The sequence below is a fragment of the Lissotriton vulgaris genome, chromosome 11 (assembly GCF_964263255.1).
Source record: "Lissotriton vulgaris chromosome 11, aLisVul1.2, whole genome shotgun sequence".
In the NCBI taxonomy this organism is placed as follows: domain Eukaryota; kingdom Metazoa; phylum Chordata; class Amphibia; order Caudata; family Salamandridae; genus Lissotriton; species Lissotriton vulgaris.
The window spans coordinates 418,477,290-418,495,408 of record NC_141699.1 but is presented as its reverse complement, the minus strand read 5'-3'; positions in this window follow the sequence as shown (position 1 = coordinate 418,495,408).

Genomic DNA, 18,119 nt, shown 5'->3' with positions numbered 1-18,119 from the left:
GCAGAAAGGTGATCCAAGTCCGTAGATCCGACCGCACCCCCAGCGTGATTCTCACCCGGTGATGCGGAAGCACTGCCCCCGACATGGCCATGCCGAGCCGCCGACAGAACGTGCGCCCCGCCCGGACAACCCTGCACGCAAAGTTAAGGAAACCCAGCAGCCTCTGAACCGCCCGCAACGGTATCCGCCTCTCCCCCACTGCCCATTCCAGACACTCCAAAATCTCCCTCACCTTAGCCGCAGGCAGACGCGCCAACCATGCAACAGAGTCCAACTCGATCCCCAGAAAAGTGAGGCAACAGCTGGGACCAGCCGTCTTCTCAGGCGCAAGAGGCACCCCAAACTGCACCGCCAAGGATTGGAAACGCGACAGGGCCCTGCCACAATCCCCCGACCCCGCCCTTCCCAGGAAGAGGAAATCGTCCAGGTAGTGAGTGACCTCGCGACACCCGCTCACCCTCACCATGACCCACTGCAAAAAGGAGCTGAACAATTCGAACAAGGCACAGGAGATAGCACAACCCATGGGAAGGACCTTGTCGACATAGATGGCACCCTCGAACTGCATGCCCAAGAGCCCGAAATCCGCCGGGTGAATCGGCAAGAGCCGGAAAGCCGACTTGATGTCGCACTTCGCCAGCTCCGCCCCGGGCCCACAAGAACGCACCATCCGGACCGCATCGTCCACCGACGCATACAGCACCCTCGAGTCCTCCTCGCAATGAAGTCATTCACCGACCTACCCTCCGGCCAAGACAAGTGATGAATCATCCTGAACTCCCCCACCTCCTTCTTCGGCACAACCCCCAGTGGCGAGACAATCAGGTCAGGCAGCGGCCAGTCCAGGAAAGGCCCCGCAACTCTCCCCTCCGACACCTCCTTCTGCAACTTCGCGGCCACCACATCCGGCAGTTCCCGCGCCGACCTCAAATTCTTGGCCCACCGCCGCTTCCTGGGGCCCTGATAACCCACTCGAAAGCCTTCGGTGAATCCCCAAAAGAGCCGCGCCGCGGCCTCGCGGTCAGGGTAGCACGCGAGCCACGGGGCCATCGCCTCCACTCTAACCGGAGTAGGCGCCCTTCGGGCCAGGCTGTCCTCGCCCCCTGGCATTCCGCCACTGTTCACAGGGGGTTGCGAGCGAGAGGCACTGAGTGACGGGGTGCTTCCCACCGCACTTAGAACACTCATGTTTAAACTTGCACGGGTACCTGGAGCAGAAACCCCGACTGTAGCTCCAACACACTCCTGTGGTGGCCCCCCCTCCCCCCGGCTTGGGCGACTGTCCGGACACAATGGTGCTGGGCACAGTTCCGCCCCCCGCCCCGCCCTGGGCGGGACGCGTCGGAAAAGACCGATACAACACCGGGAGACCGCTGGCCGTATGAGTAGAGGCCGACGAGTGCGACGACGCCATCCACTGCATCCAGAGTTCCTGATCCACCTCCCCCCAGCTCTTCTCAGGATCGGCGCTGACCCGGGCCCGAAACTCCTCATCATAGCTCAGCCAAGCAAAACCCCCAAACTGCATCTGCGCCTTGCGGATAATGTCCATGTATTTGAACAATGCAATCGCCCGGTCAAGGTACTTCACACAATACACACTAGCATAGATCAGAAAAGCCGAAGTCCAATTCTCCATGGTGATAGGCACTCTAGGCCGCCTCGTCAACTCCCACTCCTCCTCCTTGGAACCCTCCTTCGCCTGAACCTCCCTGTGCAACAACTTAAAAACATCCACAAACTCATGTTTCCAAATCCTTTCCCTCATTTTTTCGGACAAATGGGACCCCAACGGCATTGCCAGCCCCATGTACGGCATCTTCTTCGGGACCTTCACACCTTTCTCATCCTTCCCGTCACTCTTGTCAGTCTGCACCCCCAAAGTTACCGACTTACCATCCACCTTCTTACCATCCTCAGGTGGACCGCCCGAAGGCGCCCCCCCCTCCCGCACAGACCCATCCCCAACTCCCACCGAACGGCAGGGCCGCTTCCTCCCCTCCCCACCCCGGGGTGCGTCATCCCAAACCGCCCACCAGGCACTCTCACCTGTTGGTGCCTCCGTCCGCTCCCGGGGCCGTTCTCTGGACTCCTTCCCACGGGCCTTCACTGGTCCAGTCCTCCTCCGAGATCCGGGGTCGACCTGCAAGACACCAAGGTCGTCACCCCCCGCTGCGCGGCCTACGCCTTCCAGGTCATCCCGCACCTCCCCTTCTTCCAACTCCTCGCTCTCAGCACCGTAATCCAGTTCAAGCACCGGTTCCTGATCCACACCTTCAGACGAGACACACTTCACTGCACGTTTCACACCCTTAGCTCCACACTCGCGGCCACGCTGTACGGTGGCGCCACCAGAAACCGGTGCCCGATCCCGCGGGGGAGGGACAGCCGCCGCGGACTGCCCTACTGCTTCTGACCTGCGTCTCGGAGCCGTGTTGCGCCCCGCTAGGCCCCCCTTAGCTCTGCCGACACCTGCCGACTTGGATCCCCTCCCGCCCCCCAGGTCGCTCGAACCTGGCAGGGCCCCGGCACCATCGGGCCTCAAAGCCGTGCTGGCCGTCCCTACCCCGGCTGCGCCCCCAGTAGGGTGGGCGGCCAGGCCTGACCTCTTCAACCTCGCCTGCCGAATCTCCTCCTCCTGCCTCTCAGCCTCCCTCTCCTCCTCCGAGGTGGGGGTGGGGGGTCCTTCAATGTCGGGGCCCCACACCGAACCAACCCGGACCCTGGTCTCCTCAGCCCACCTGACCTCCTGTATCTGCTCCAAAATACGTTCTCCCCTGGCCCTCTCCTCCCAGGAGACAGAACCCCAGATCGGAGGGGGGAGCGGCTGGCCGTGGCCAAAAAATTCGCCCCCCTGGGGGAAGAAACCCACCTAGTGGAAACCGTGGACCCAACCCGGACCGCCAATGGGAACCAGAGAGGGGGATGCACTCCTGCCCACCGCAAACCCAGGCACCAACGGCCGAACCACCGGGGTGCCCGCCCTAGAGCCCCGGGACAAGTCAATCGGGCCGCCCCCAGACACCCGCAGGTCCAGCCCAGGACCATCCCCACTAAAGGAAGCCCCGTCCACACGAACCAAGGCCCCGGGGGCCCCGCCGTCACCCTCCGACCCGACCAGGCCCTGCGCGGGCCCAGCCCGTGCGTCGCCTAGCTCCACCCCCTGCTCAGCACCGTCCGGCGCCAACAGAGGACCCTGGAGCGGAAGCTCCTCGGGCACGGCCCGCATGGCCGCCCCCGAGGCCCCAGGCAAAAACTCCAATCGGGGGAAGGGGCGAGTGGAAGTCGACCGGCGCTTCCCGCCCCGCGCAGTATCCTTCGGGACACCCCCCCCCCCCTCCCGGCCCCCGAGCCACCCTCCTGAACCTGATCGTCCTCCAGGCAGGCGAAAACCGCCGCCTGCACCCCCGCCGAGGCAGCCCTCGTGCCTCTGGTGGCCCCCACCCAGGCCTGATCCATGACCCCGGGCCTAATCAAGTCATCGCGGCCGGCCCTAGCGAGCAGCAACAAGGCCTCACGGACCTGTTCCGCCGACACCCCAGACATCCCAGCCAAAACAGTAACCACAGCAAGAGAAAGAAGCACAAACCCAGCTGTCGACGAACAGCTCCGAGAACAATTCCTAAAAGTAGCACTAGGCCTCAACTACGCACTAACTACAACTCTTTTTCGAGCTCCCTCCCGATGGTGCCAGGCGCGGAAAAGAGGAAGATCCCTTCCTCCCCCGCGCTTAAGTACCCACCCCCTAGCTCCTCCCCTTCCCCTGCCTGGACTATCCCCTGCGCGAAAGACCCCGGGGAAAGACTAGTCTGCGACTCTGCTTTCCCCGGGGCCCGGCAGTCTCCGAGCACGTATCTGTGCAGCATAAGACAGATGGCGCTGCTGGGCTAAAATAAATAACGAAGAGGCCTGGCAACAAAACGAAATGATCTTCACAATGAAGAGGAAGATGCAAGGTGTTAAAATGTAAAAATATAAACATCGAACTACGTTTTTCCTCAAAATAATGCTGCGAGCTACTCAAAGGGGACCGACGAGCTACCAGTAGCTCGCGATCGACTGGTTGAAGACACCTGCACTAGATGATACAGAGTGTGTGGTAGCTTGGGTAGATGCCACCGCAATGTGTAGTGGATCAATAACAGAAGAAGAATGGTTGGAAAGCCAAGAGAATGACAAAATAATGGAAAAAGTGATAAACCATGTAAGAACGAAATGGCCTCCCATAAGAAATTTGCAAAATGAATTAAAAAGCTACCAACAAATAGATGATGAACTAACCATAGAAAGCTGAATTTTGAAAAGATGTGACCTATTCATACCGCCTACAGGACTAAGATTGAAAATAATAAAGCTGGCTCACAAGGGACACCCAGGTAGCAGTGCCACTAGGAACATTCTGAGAATGCACTACTGGTGGCCTGGGATGGACAACAATGTAAACAACTATATTGACAAGTGTGAGCAGTGTCTAAAAGCCAACAAGCATTGGAAAGTTAGTAAAGGAGAGTTACAAACGGTAGAAATACCAAATGGACCTTGGTCGAAAGTTGCGATAGATTTTGGAGGTCCATTTAATGTGTTACAAGATGATTGCAAAAATATAATTGTACTAAATGATTATTATTCTAAATGGGTACATTATAAGTTTGTAAATACAGTAACAACAGGTGTGGTAATAACATTTCTCAAAAAAGTGTTTGCAATAGAGGGACAACCGAAAATCATTGTCTCTGACAACGGTACCCAATTGGTGTCTATCCGAATGACAGAATTTTTAGAAAATGTAGGCATCAAGCAAGAAAAGACGCCACTATATAGCCCTAAAAGTAATGGACAGGTGGAGAGGGTGAATACGTTTATAAAAGAAGGGATCCAGCTAGCGATTGCTTCCAAACTGAATGTAAAAGAGTTCCTATGTGAGAAGATAAACACATATAATAACACACCCAACGAAACAACCAAACACACACCATTTTACCTGATGAGGGGGAGAAAATGTAGCAATGTGCTTACCCCTAAATTCAACAAGTGGTACAAAGATGAGGTCACATCTGATGAGATCAGTGAAAACGCTCTCAGAGTCAAAGAGCGTTTAGTTAGTAAACAGGAGAAGACAAAAAGATATTCTGATATAACCAACAAAGTTAAAGAAAAGGATATAGAATTAGGAGATTGGATACTGGTAAAGAAACCATTCAAGGTAGCAAAGGGGGAGTCAGTATTTAGTGACCCTGTTCGAGTATGTGAAGCATCTAGGGGTGCTGTCTGTATAGAAGGGAAAGGCTGGAGGATAGCTTAAACATGTCTACGAGGGAATGTGAGAGAAAAAGGAGATTTGTGGAGGAGAATACCAGTGTAGAGGTAGACCCTAATGATTGTAACCCAGTTAGGCCCAGTGTCGGGGAAGAATTCATGAATGGACAATGTCTTGGTGACAATAGATCTAATACCGTGTTCACACAATCTAGGTCTGGAATAGCAATCAGAAGGCCTAAATGTTTTGATGATTTTGTAACTGAATGATTTTATTTCATGTGTGTGTAAAGTTTCACCTTACATTTTTCATTGGGGAAAAGGGAGATTTTGAGAAGGTACTAAGCATTACATTGTTAGTAGTATTGGCAATATTTTTTCTATGTTTATCATCACACATCACATAGCGTCATCTCCGAATGTTTGGAGATTACTTATGTGACGTCACATGAGGTGCTCGGCAGATGCCGTTCCGCTCTGTCGGGAGCGCTTCTACATTCTTCTAGCTTCCAGTGAGCCCTTGTTAAGATTTATAATAAACATAATTCCGATCTACCTCCGGTGTCCTCCATTCTTTACAACAACAGAAAACATAGTATATACTGTAAAACTGTTATTGTTATTTGCGATTTTTATAGCGCTAAATCACCGCCAGGTCTCTCAGTGCTTGAACAGAGGTAGACAGCTCACTGCATGGATGGGGCACACAAGCTAAAGGAATTAATCAATGTTTAAGGCTTCTTTAAAACAAGCATTTAGAATGCAACAGTTTCGCCTTTGTAAAAGTTAGAGCTATTGGCATTGTAAATGACGATTTTTTTATTTATGTGTTGGTTTTGAAAACAGATAAATTAATGGCATTGTCATTTACAATGCCAATAGCTTAATCTCTCGCAAATGGACGATGGTTACAAACATTCTTGAAAAGTGCTCTATAGAATCAGGAGGAGTCGGGGAGGGATAATGAATAGAGATAGAGCCAAGAAGGAAAAACAAATTAAACCAGGATGTCCTGGGACAGCAATTGGGTACCTGCTGACACTGGGGCAGAGAAGTCCATGCGGGGAGGGCTGGAGCATGAAACCATGAGTCTGGACCTGCGGTGAAAGGAATAGGGGTAGGGCAGGGGAACACGGCGTGAAAAGGTAGGTAAATCTCAGCCAAGAGGTTACCTGTAGCGATTAAATCCGAGGTGGCTGGGTGGCGAATGATTCGATCCAGTCCACATCAAAGTAGGCAGCTGATGCGAAGTGGGACTGCAATCTGGGAGTAGGGATGACAGACGACCCGGGGTAACTACCAGCACATATGGCAGAAGCACACGGGAAAGTACTGGCTGGGGCATCGTAAGCTTACCTAGGAGAATGTTCTAATCGGCAGCAGGGATGCCGATGTCTGCAGGACGGGGAAGAAATCCGATCAAGCCCTGCAAGGTAGTGTTTCAAGGGTCCGGGATGTGTCCGGTAGCGAGACTAGTAAAGCGTCACACTATTACTAATCAACGGTTCCATGTTAAATGGAAACCTGCAAGGGGAGGGTGGGGTCACATGGGTGTAAGAGGACGTGACGGGTGGGAGGAAAAGGAGCTGGTGCATGCTCGCTCGGGGTCGTCAAGTGCATGTGTGTGCATGCAATCCACCGCACATCCAGGAGACACGGACAGTGGGAGGGGGGGGTAACGGGCACACGGACAGTGGGAGGGGGGGCGGGAACGGGCACGCGGACAGCGGGAGAGGGGGTGGGAACTGGCACACGGACAGCGGGAGGGGGGCTTCATGAAGTGCTCTCTGAACTGCGCACGCGCATTTTGCTGAACAGGGTACGTAAGACATACTTGATATGGCCGCCTGTCTGTGCTTCAACGCAAGGATGGTCTGTGTTCGTCCTTCTAACTGCTGGTCTGAACACGGCGTTCTGGATGCCTCAGTGACCACCTCCTGACCCTGCTTCTTCTCCTGTTGTGGACAGCTTTGACGGCTAGTACATAAGCCCCTTTTTTGTGTCACTCCTTTGACCACGCCCCTACACTTACTCATGCCGCCCCTACTGTGCTCAGCATTAGAGTTCCCATACTTTTTAATGCAGTTCGCCCAGAGGGTAAACCATAGGAAAACAGGGGGAAGAGAAAGAGACATAGGTGAAGAACAGACAGACAGATGGCAGAGAAATAGTGAGGCAAAAGCAGGCACTTGGATGGCAGAGATAGAGACTAGGATACATGCAGGTTAACAGCGGCAGAGCAAGGCACTTGGGAATAATATGGCACACTGAGAATGGAGACACACAGTGGGCTACACGATAAGGAAATGGGGACACAGAAAAACGAAGGTGGAAAGGAGGTGGCATGGATGGCAGAGAAAGACAATGTGCTAAGTGCAGGTACATTGTGGGACGCACCAGGGACGTGGGTAAATTCAGGTACATTGAGTATAGACAGACAGACAGAAGGCGGAGAGGAAAGGAAGTTGGGCAGACGCAGGGATGAAAAGACAAGCAAACAGGTGGTAGAGAAATATACACAGTGGCATGCAGGCACTCGGGGGGCACACAGACACTGAAGCAAATGCAGGTAACACTGCGGCGAGCAGATTCAGACACACTGAAAACCGAGGCTGACATACACTACATATACGTTAAACAACATGCAAATTCGGGAGAGACACGGGGGTAACTGTAGGCAGAGGTGGTATCTGTATATGTAAAGCGCACTATCCCCAGATGGGAATCCTGGAGCTGGATAGAAGACCAACAGGAGGCAGAGCAAGGCACTAATTAGGGTGCACGTGAGACAAACCATGGGCAGCATCAGACACTACTACGGCACGAGAACAGTGACGCAGACACATACGTTGGTAAATGACAGGCCCACGCGCAGGAGTGGTGGATACCAGATCTTCAGACAGACACAAAGATGGAAGACGTGTTAAAGACAGGCAATGTGGCCAGTCAGAGCACACAGGGATAAGTGACAGTCACTGGAGATATGCGAGGATACATGGGGCACTGACAGGACCGCCTCACGCTTTCCTCCACATCATGCAGAGCTTCACTCTCAGTTCCACCGCTCTCAGTTCCACCGCCCATCTTCTTCCTCACACACCCAGAGTCAGCTTCCTATATTTACCACACACAGCACCAGCTAGCCCTCTCCTTATCTTCCTCGCACTGAGACTTGCTCCTCTTCCCGATAGACACTCTAACTCTTCCCTCCTTCGTCGCAGACTAGGACTCCCTCCTTCATACTCCTTCCTCCTTTGTTTCACTCACACCTTTGCCTCCCACACGGCTCCTACCTCTCCTCCCTCCAGAGCCTCCTCCTACCTCGGTGTTGTACTCCAGCATGGCCTTCTGCACCAGCTCCTGGTCACCCGACTCCAGCTGGTCCAGGATGAGTCCTAGGTCCATCATGGGATGAGGGTCAGTGGTCCTCGGGTGAACGGTGTGCCCGGTGGCGGCGGAGGGCAGGGAGCACGGGGCTGTTCAGAGGCTGTGCCCGAGCTCAGCTACTGCAGCCGCCCTGTTCAGAGCTCATTTACTTACAGTGCGTGATGTCAGAGGGTGAGGTGGAGGGACGAGGGGGCGGGGAAGGGGAAGTGAGAGAGGCGGGAACAGGGCGGGGCGGGGCGAGATTAGGAAGGCTCACAGAGAGCAGAGAGGGCGACGACCTGCGGGAGGCGGAGCAGGAGTTTATTATATAGCATTTTACAACAAGAGGGAGGAGGAAGTCTGACATTCAACCGGTTGCAATGTGCTTGATCGGCGTGAGAATTCAGATACATATTTCTAATGTAAATACAAGGGTTGGATAACGATTGAGTCGTGACGTTAAGAGCTGACTGTAGCAAAAGAGCTGAAAGCAGGTAAAAGTGGGTAAGAAAAAAATGCCCTCCTTTATTCTCTTCAAATGGAGGTCGAAACCGTTATTAAGAAAGCACGGTCGGAAACCCACACAAACATTCTCAACATTCTAAGCTCTACCAAGTGGCAGCGGGGAAAGGGTGTTGGAGGTATAGTGCTTAATTTATAATAATAAACAACATATGTCAATGCTTCACGCGCTGTGTTATGTACTTGTACACCCTAACCCTCTCGGCTCTGTGGATCTGACCGTTTCTCCGAGGCGAAGCAGGAATGCCTCGGAGAAACGCAAGGTCATTTTGGGATTCGGGGGCGTGTTTTTCGTGCTCTCTCCTTCCCATTGGCTGGAAGGTAACATTCCAGCCAATGGGAAGAGGAGAGGGCGGGACTTAAAAAAAGACCCAGAAACGCCCCTGAATCGTGTCGTGACGGGGAAAGAGTGATTGACAACCAATCTCTTCCAATGGCTAGCCTCCATTTATGGAGCTAGCCAATGGAAGAGAGAGGCGGGACAAAGCCCCACACTGTACATCAAAAGATTTCGCCTGCGCGAACACTGCTGCGCAGTGCTACGGCCAGGCGACACCTAAAGAACAGTTTTAAGTAGTTTCTGAAAGTGAAGCAGGTTAGGTTCTCTGCGCAGGAGCACGGGTAGACTATTCCAGAGCTGAGGGACAAGTACTGAAAAGGCTCTACCACCTTTTAAGGAGACTTTATTTCGAGGGCATGACAGAAACTGTGCTTCTGAAGATCGCAAGGAGCGTCCAGGGGTATACACCTCCAAGCGTTCTTTTATACACACTAAAAAAGAAATTATAACACATGTTGACCTTCTGGTGACTTGGTGCTAACAACGCTCCAAAACGGTCCTCTGTATTTAAATGTACACAATTTGTTCTTAAATCCGCTGAAAAAAATAATCATAACATTAAAGCATGTTCCTTTCGTTTATACATTGGAATTATTGCAGAAGAAAATACGCAATGTTGTGTACAAATGTGTTGTAAATAACTAAGTCCTTGAGCTAGGTACATTTAACAAGCTGGATTTAATTAAGCTTAGTTCCAGGTTAAGTTCCAAGTATTTGAGTATAAGATAAGAATAACCCCACCAGGAGTGGCCTCCCTGCCACTCAGCCTGCCTGCCATCAACTGCCACTCCACACACCAGCCAGGCACCCAAGATTCTATGATGACATCAGGCATTCCAAAACCCACACCAGCTGAGCAGCAGGGAAGTCACACAAGCTAAGTATAACATATCCCCCTTCCTTGGGGATAAAACAATTCAGAAGTGGAAGAAGGAAATGTGAACAACTATCAAAATATACAATGAAAATATACCAAGCATTATTATTATTATTATTATATTCTTATATAGCGCCAGATTCGACCCCCGAAGGGGTATCTCCGCGCTTGCCTTGGGAACCCGTCCTGGCTTTTCCCTGTGAGATAGCCCCTACAGGGCATCCCCAAGGTGAAAGCCAGGCATCCCGCCGCAGGGGGCCGTTGTGAAAAGAACACATTTACATTGCATACTAAAGAGAAAACATTATCTCCCAAAATAAGCAAAGCATTTTCAAACTTAACATTTACATTGCCCATTCCCCTCCCTCAGGAAAAATAAAACAAGCACAACTGACACTAGTTAGCATAACACTAAATGCATGAAAATCTAGTAAACTTCCAGAAATAAAATAAACTGGACGGGGCACTCAGCACCCGACAAACCCACCCCCATAAAGCGCTCACCACCACAAAAACTCACCACCATAGGGCACTTACCACCCCACAAACTGCATGGGGCACTCACCACTCCATACACTCAACACGTTCTTTTATATATATTGTCTCCTTTACAGCCCTGCCAAGTATCACGCATCAGGCATGATACTAACGCATTTCAGTGTGGTGCTTAGCACCACCGCACTGAAATACAAAAGTCACGCATAATAGAAACTCCTTAGCTGTAAATCTGGAGCTCTAGTATTCATGCATCTGCATCACATTAAGACTGAAACTAAGCTGGATAGGCAGTGCGCCGTGGGCGCTGCTCTCGGCATGCTTGGGGGCTGGCACAGAGTCCGCAGCACTAGCTGTGATACAATTTAACAATATTGACGATCGACCTGACGCTGCACTGTGCGTATTATAAATTTGTGAGGACGTGATGACTCACACCTATAACAAAGGAGAGACGTCCTGACGCTGCCGCCAAGCGCTGCGCGGCCACAGTTCAACATAATAATGTTACAGACTGCTTGCGCTGCGTGTGCCACGGACGGGAAATTATTTTAAAATTAAGATCCCGCGAGTGGACCGCTGGTCACTCCCCCGACGACCACCACCGGTAAACTACATGGACATGTCCTCCTCCTAAGTTACCATCTGCAGTACAAGTGGGCAAAATAAGTTTGGGCTGCACTTTAAATTTCTGCCCAAAAAGTCACTGAGTGCGATGCCGATACAGCTCCTCCGAACTCGTTGGAAGGACCAGTGCAGTCTAGTGCAGGTGACCCACAGTGCTGGGCGAAAGGACAAGGCACAGCCTGCCAGCAGCTGTGCACCGCCGGCTCGGCCTGTAATAAACTGACAATCAATTGTAATGAGGAAATATGAGATCCCGCCCGCACTCGATCCCAGGCTCACCAGCACCGGTTGAGAGTGACTTGGTATGGAGGCAGGCCAATCGTATAGTCAGTAAGAGAATTTAGAGCAGCAAATAAGGTCGCATCTGTCGAGCAAACAGGAGTGAAGATAGCTGACACCCAACAATAACTAGAGAACGATGTGGTTAACTTGAACCCATCCCCTGAGCATGAATATCATTGTAAAACATGTATGATGATGATTGGATGGTCATTATGTTGTGGTACAATAACTGATATAAGGTAGACATATAGTGCTGTGATAGATTGAAGATGTGAGAAAATGCTAACAGAATACTCATGTGTAGATTACAAGCGGATAATGGTGTAAACACAGAATGATGTTCATGCATTAGAAGATAGGAAATTATCTACATGTGCACTAGGAGCATGAGACTTAGAATTAACTATTTGCAAGATACTGATGGCAATATGTTTATCTACAGGAATTCTAGACTATGGGCAACCAACCAGTGCCACATAGGAGGGAGAGACTTATCGGTATAGTCTTGATAAAGATGGTAAATTAGTAGCAAGACCATCGAAACGCGTTGACGCCCTACAGCACGATCAAGGGAGGAAAGACCTAGCCTGTATATTTACAAGTACATGTTGTCAGGACTGTGTTCTATTTTTATTTAAAGTTTTATATAGCGCGAACAAGATCTTTGCAGATATCAGAGCGCTTTACAGCAACAGTAGGTCGGATAAGCGAGACTCTTACAACAATATGAGATTTCGTAGACAGTGCGTTGCAAGAATAGGGTATCAAACATACAAGAGTATACAGAGTAATAACAATCAAGAAACAATAATATGGAGGCAATACAATGTCTATACGGATAAGATTATAGCACCCCAGAGGGTGAGTAAGCACAATGTTGACAGTAAAGCAATAGTCAGTAGTGGGTGCGTTGCAGGATGTTGAGGCACTCAAGTCATAGTGTACCAAGGTACGTATTCAGACCGCTGATAATAAGGGAGTCAAATACTGTCATTGTTCCAATATCAATAGTGTTCAGGTGTATTTAGCCATAAGGATGGCCTTCACCTCTTTCTTGAAGAGTATAGTGGATGGGATAAGACTGATTTCTGGCGGGAGTGCATTCCAGATCCTAGGTGCCATTCCAGAGAAGGAGCGTTTGTATGTTTTTTCCTTCCGGAATCTCCGTGGTTTCAGGAGGAGAGTGTTTGTGCTTCTGTTGGATCTTGAGCCTCCTGATATGGTCAGCTTATGAGAGAGGTAGTTGGGTGCCTTGTGGTGTATGGCCGAGTGTGTCATACAGGCAATTTTCAACTGAATTCTGGCTTCAATAGGCCGCCAGTTCAGGGCTTTTAAGTCAGGGGATATATGTGAGTGTTTTCTTGAGCCAGTGATGAGTCTCGCGGCCGCGTTCAGGGAGGCTCTTAGGGGAGCCGTTGTTGTCAGGGGGAGCCCGCTGAGAGCCACAATTCCGTAGTCTATGCGAGGAATGACTAAGGCTTGTACCACAGTTTGGAAGTCCTTGGGTGGTAGGAAGGGTTTGAGTTTTCTCAGCGTGTTGATTTGGAAGTTGGCTCCTTTAGTTGCTATGCTAATATGCTGCTGCATGTCGAGATTGCAGTCCAGTGTGATGCCAAGGGATTTCGCTGAGTCCACGATGGTGGGTTGGACATTGAGTGCGGTTAAATGATTGAGCCAGGTTTGGGTGATGGCCTTTTTCGCAGGAGGAGAGATCAGAAGGAACTCAGTTTTCAGAGCATTTAGTTTGAGGTGATTGACGGCCAGCCAGGCTTGGGTGTTTCTTAGTGTCGCATTTAACAGATTGATGTCTTCAGGGGATTGAAGCTTGAGGTAGAGCTGGGTGTCATCGGCGTACATATGGAAATGTACCTTAGAAGATTGAAGCAAGGAGGTAAGTGGTTCCATGACGAGGTTGAACAAAGTGGGGGATAGGGAGGAACCTTGCGGAACGCCCAGTGTTACTGGCACAGGCGAGGACAGTGCGTTGTTGATCTTGAACCTCTGTGAGCGGTTGTGTAGAAAGGACGTGAACCATTTGAGAACCGTCCCGGATATGCCCATTCTGGTATTTAGGAGCTCCAGAAGATTCTCGTGTTTGACCGTATCGAATGCTGAAGAGAGGTCAAGGAGGATGAGGAGGCAAGACTCATTGTGATCAAGGATTTGGAGGGCATCATCTATTATGTGTGTCATGGCCGTTTCCGTGCTATGCTTTGCTCTGAATCCGGATTGGTGAGAGTTGAGGAGGTCAAACTGCTCAATGTGTTTTGTCAGTTGGAGTTGTACGCATTTTTCTAACAGTTTTGCTAGAGTGGTGATATTGGTGATAGGACGATAGTTGTTTGGGTCGGCCGGGTCAGCTGTGGGTTTCTTGAGTATAGGCGTGACTTGCCCAATCTTGAGGGAGTCTGGGATGAGCCCTTGTTGCAGGGAACAGTTGATGATTTTAGTCCAGAGTGGGAGAAACAGGGGGGTGAGGACTTTAACAGTATTGGCAGGTAGGGGATCTGTGTGATGATTGGCGGGTTTCAAGGTGACCAGCAGCTTGTGAATTGATTCTTCGGAATAGGTGTCGAAGGACGTCCAGGAAGCGTTGTTTTTAGCATGAGTGTTAGTTATGCATATGGAGCCGGCGAATCGACTTACGTCCTTGATGAGATCGCTTCTTATAGTGTCGTTCTTTTGCTTGAAGTAAGCGGAGAAGTCTTCGCAGCTTGGGATAGCCTTTGTTAAGTTGTTGGGTTGTGGTGGTTGCGTTTTGGTTTGGGTTTTGACTAACTCGAACAGTTTTTTTGGTCGGTTTTTAGCTTGATCCAGCTGTTGGCTAAAGAATATTGATTTCGAGCGTTTGATTTTTCTGAAGTAGGTGTTTCTCTTACTCTTAAGCGTTCTAAGGTTCAGTGCTGAGGGGTCCGATCTCCACGCGTGCTCAGCTAAGCGCATCACACGTCTGTCTTCATTGAGTCTGCCATCGTACCATGGGTTCGAGTTCTTGGTGGAGACTTTCTTCAATTGCAAGGGTGCGGCTTCATTGATTATTGTAGACATGGAGTCTAAGTAGAGGTTGGTCAATGAGTGCACATCAGTGACGTCCGTCGGGGGAAGAAGGAGACTGCCTGTGTGGGCAGGCAAGGACTTTGGGTTAAGGTTCTTCAGGTCCCTCTTCCAAATCTTGGTTTTGGCAGGTTGCGCCGGGTTAAGTTTGACTTTTTCATTGATGAAGAAGGTGATGATGTGGTGGTCTGACCAGTCACATGGTTCGATTGTGATTAGTTGGGTAGCGTCTTCTTTGGCGATGATAAGGTCAATGATAGAGCCTTTTTCATGTGTCGGACCGTTGCAGATTTGGGTGAGGTCGAGTGCGTCGAGGAACGTCTTAAGGCACTTCACCACAGTGTCTTTCTGGTCATTCCAGTGGAGGTTGAAGTCTCCCAGGTAAATTTGATTAAGCTGTCGACCGGCGTTGGTGGATATCATGTCCATTAGTTGTTGGGTGAAGATGAAGTTATCACCGGGTGGGTGGTAAACAACATGAAGGGAGCACACAGGTTTGCCCTCACTAGAGATCTCAAGGCAGATGACTTCGCAGGAGGAGAGAGAGGGGGAGGGGCCTTCAGTGACAGCTAGGTTGCTCCTGTAGATGCATGCGATGCCCCCGCCCGTCTTGCCATTCCTATCGAGTCTAATAATGCGATAGTTGGGGGGGACTAGTATGTCCATTATGGGTGTGGATGTTTCAGTTAACCACGTTTCAGTCAGAATGGCTAGATCAATGCCCCTTGATAAGATGAGCTCCGCGACGCCAGAGGAGTGTCTCCGGGCCGATCTGCAGTTGAGCAGGATACACTTTAGTCTAGGGGTGAGGAGGGTGGGGGAATGTTCTAAGGAGAGGGGGATATTTTTGAGATTACAAGGGACAGAACTTCTGTCGTTCAGTGTGGGTGGCCTGAGGGGATTTGTGGGAATCGTGGGTATGGGGAGGTGTGTTGTGGGTGCGCGTTTTGTGGGACCTGGGCCATAGGAGCAGAGTAGATTGTGTAAGTCTCGGCCCGAAAGGGTGTTTAGGGTGCGACGGGGACGGCCAGAGGCCTTACGATCAGGGATAGAGGGCCAACGCGGGGAGAGCAAGGTGGAACGGTTTGAGGGGCGAGTGGAGTCCTTGTTGGGCGGGGAAGAGTAGGGTAGTGGGTGCCTGGGGTGTGTGAGAAGAAGTTCTTTGATGGTATGGAGCTCTTCCTTGACTTGTAGGAGAGTGGAGATGATCGTGTCCAGTGTTGGATTGGGGATGGAGTTGGAAGTGAGAGTAGTGGGTGAGTGTTTGAGTCGGGTAATGGGGTGGGAACTGGGTCGAATGTGACGTGATGTGCGCGCAATGGAGCAGGGCTCTGCGGTCCGAGTAGGTGGGGTAGCGTTCGAAGGATGAGAGAGTTTGGGAACAGGGGGCGGGGATGAGGACAGGGGGCGGTTGATAGCGTGCGTGATGGCGCTTGTGGTAGGCGGTGTGGGTGAGTTGAGGGATGAATGTAGAGTGGAGGGGGAAGGAGTGACAATAGGGGGGTGGGGGCTAAGAATGGGAGGGGATAAAGGATAAGGGGTTATGTTGAGGGAGGTGGTGTGTTCCGTGAGTCTGGCCGATGGGGTGGGGTAGTGGGGAGTGAGAGTGGGGGCGGAGAGAGGGTGAGGGTTGGTCATGTTGCGGGACGCGGGAGGTATGCTTAAGGTGGTGGAGGTGGGTTCTGCGCGACTTGTGTGAGGAGAGGGGTGGGGAATAAGGAGGGTGGGGGTAATGGTGATGTGTGAAGGGGGATGATAATCGTCCGTGCATGAGGGGTGTGGGGAAGTGGGATCGGATGGGTGAACGATTACAGCAGCATCTGCGACGTTCGCCGAGGTTGTGTGGTGGGGGGTGAGGAGGGTGGGGATAACCGGAGTGAGCAAAGGGGGGTGATCTTTGCTAGTGCATGGAGGAATTTGGGGGATATGAACGGGTGGTATGCAATGGGAGGTATGATCAGGAGGGTGACTGATTGCCGCGGATTGGGGAGGGGAGAGCTGTGAGATGTTCCTCAGCTGTGATGGGGTGCGGCTGGTGCATATGGGGGAGAGGTGGATGTCTGTGATTGCGAGGTGTGGGGCAGCTACAATAGGTCGGTGGGTGATTAAGGTGCAGGGGGTAGAGGGGGAGAGATCTATGTCTGAGCTTAAGGAGTGTGGGGTAGCTACAGAAGGTGGGTGGGTTATTAAGGTGCTGGGGGTAGTGGAGAGGTGCGTGCCGTTTTGGAGCTGAGCTATGTTAGCTGGGTTGTGATTGGAGGCTGTGCGTTTGGGAGGACTGGGGGTGCTGTGAGTGGGGGTTCGTGGATTGGAGAGGTGCTGTTTGAAGGTGGGGAACATGTTGTCTAGTAGTTCCAGGTTCCTGTCTGTGGATTGAATTAGGACAATCCCATTATTGTAGATGGTGATGGTGGTTCTGCCTGGGAAGAGTTGAGATGGTGTGATGGAGAGTGTTGAGCCATGGGCGGATTTCCTGGTAGAGGAGACGGTGAGTAAGGTGAAGAACACTTTTCTCCATTGGACTCTTCGTGTGGTGTGGAAGATGATGTCAATATTCATGGATCCATTCACCGATGAGAAATAGGTGTCGACAAAGGGGGTTTCAGGGTGGGTCCTAAGGAAGTTATGTTTAAAGCGCTTAGCGGCTTTTTTGTTGGGTAATGGTGGGTAGATGATTTTGTATGTGTGTTTGCCGATGAGATCCATGTTGGGTATAGGTAGGCGTAGAAGGGTGTACAATAATAACAAAAGCAAAAGACAAGTGCAAGCAAAAAATTACATGTAACGATAGTAACAATGGTGAGCAGACTGAGTATATGAGGTAGCAGTCGGGGTCAAGAGTGACCTTAGTGACATTAGGGAGCAATCAAAATATATGAGGTATCCATCGGTACATCCCAAGAGAAAGTGAGCTGGGTGCAGGTTACACAAGTGAATGAAATACAAGTAAAAATATAATAGTGATATGCGAGGTAGCATTTACATTAGTGCGCAATCAGAGTACATGAGGTAGCAGTTGGTGCGTCACAAAGAGAAAGTGAATTGGGTGCAGGTTATAGGTGTACAAGATGCAAGTAAAAATATATTATAGATAAAACATTGTCTAAACATTAACAAAAGCAAAAACATTGTCTTCAACACAAGAGGTAGTGGAAATACATTGGTATAAACCCAAATAAAGAGGTAGCAGCCTGTGTGTTACATGGGGAAGTGAACAGAGCGCCAGCTACAAAAGTGCCTAACAGACCGGTAAAGGTATAATACTGCCAAAATGTCCAAAAGACAGGTAGAGGTATAATA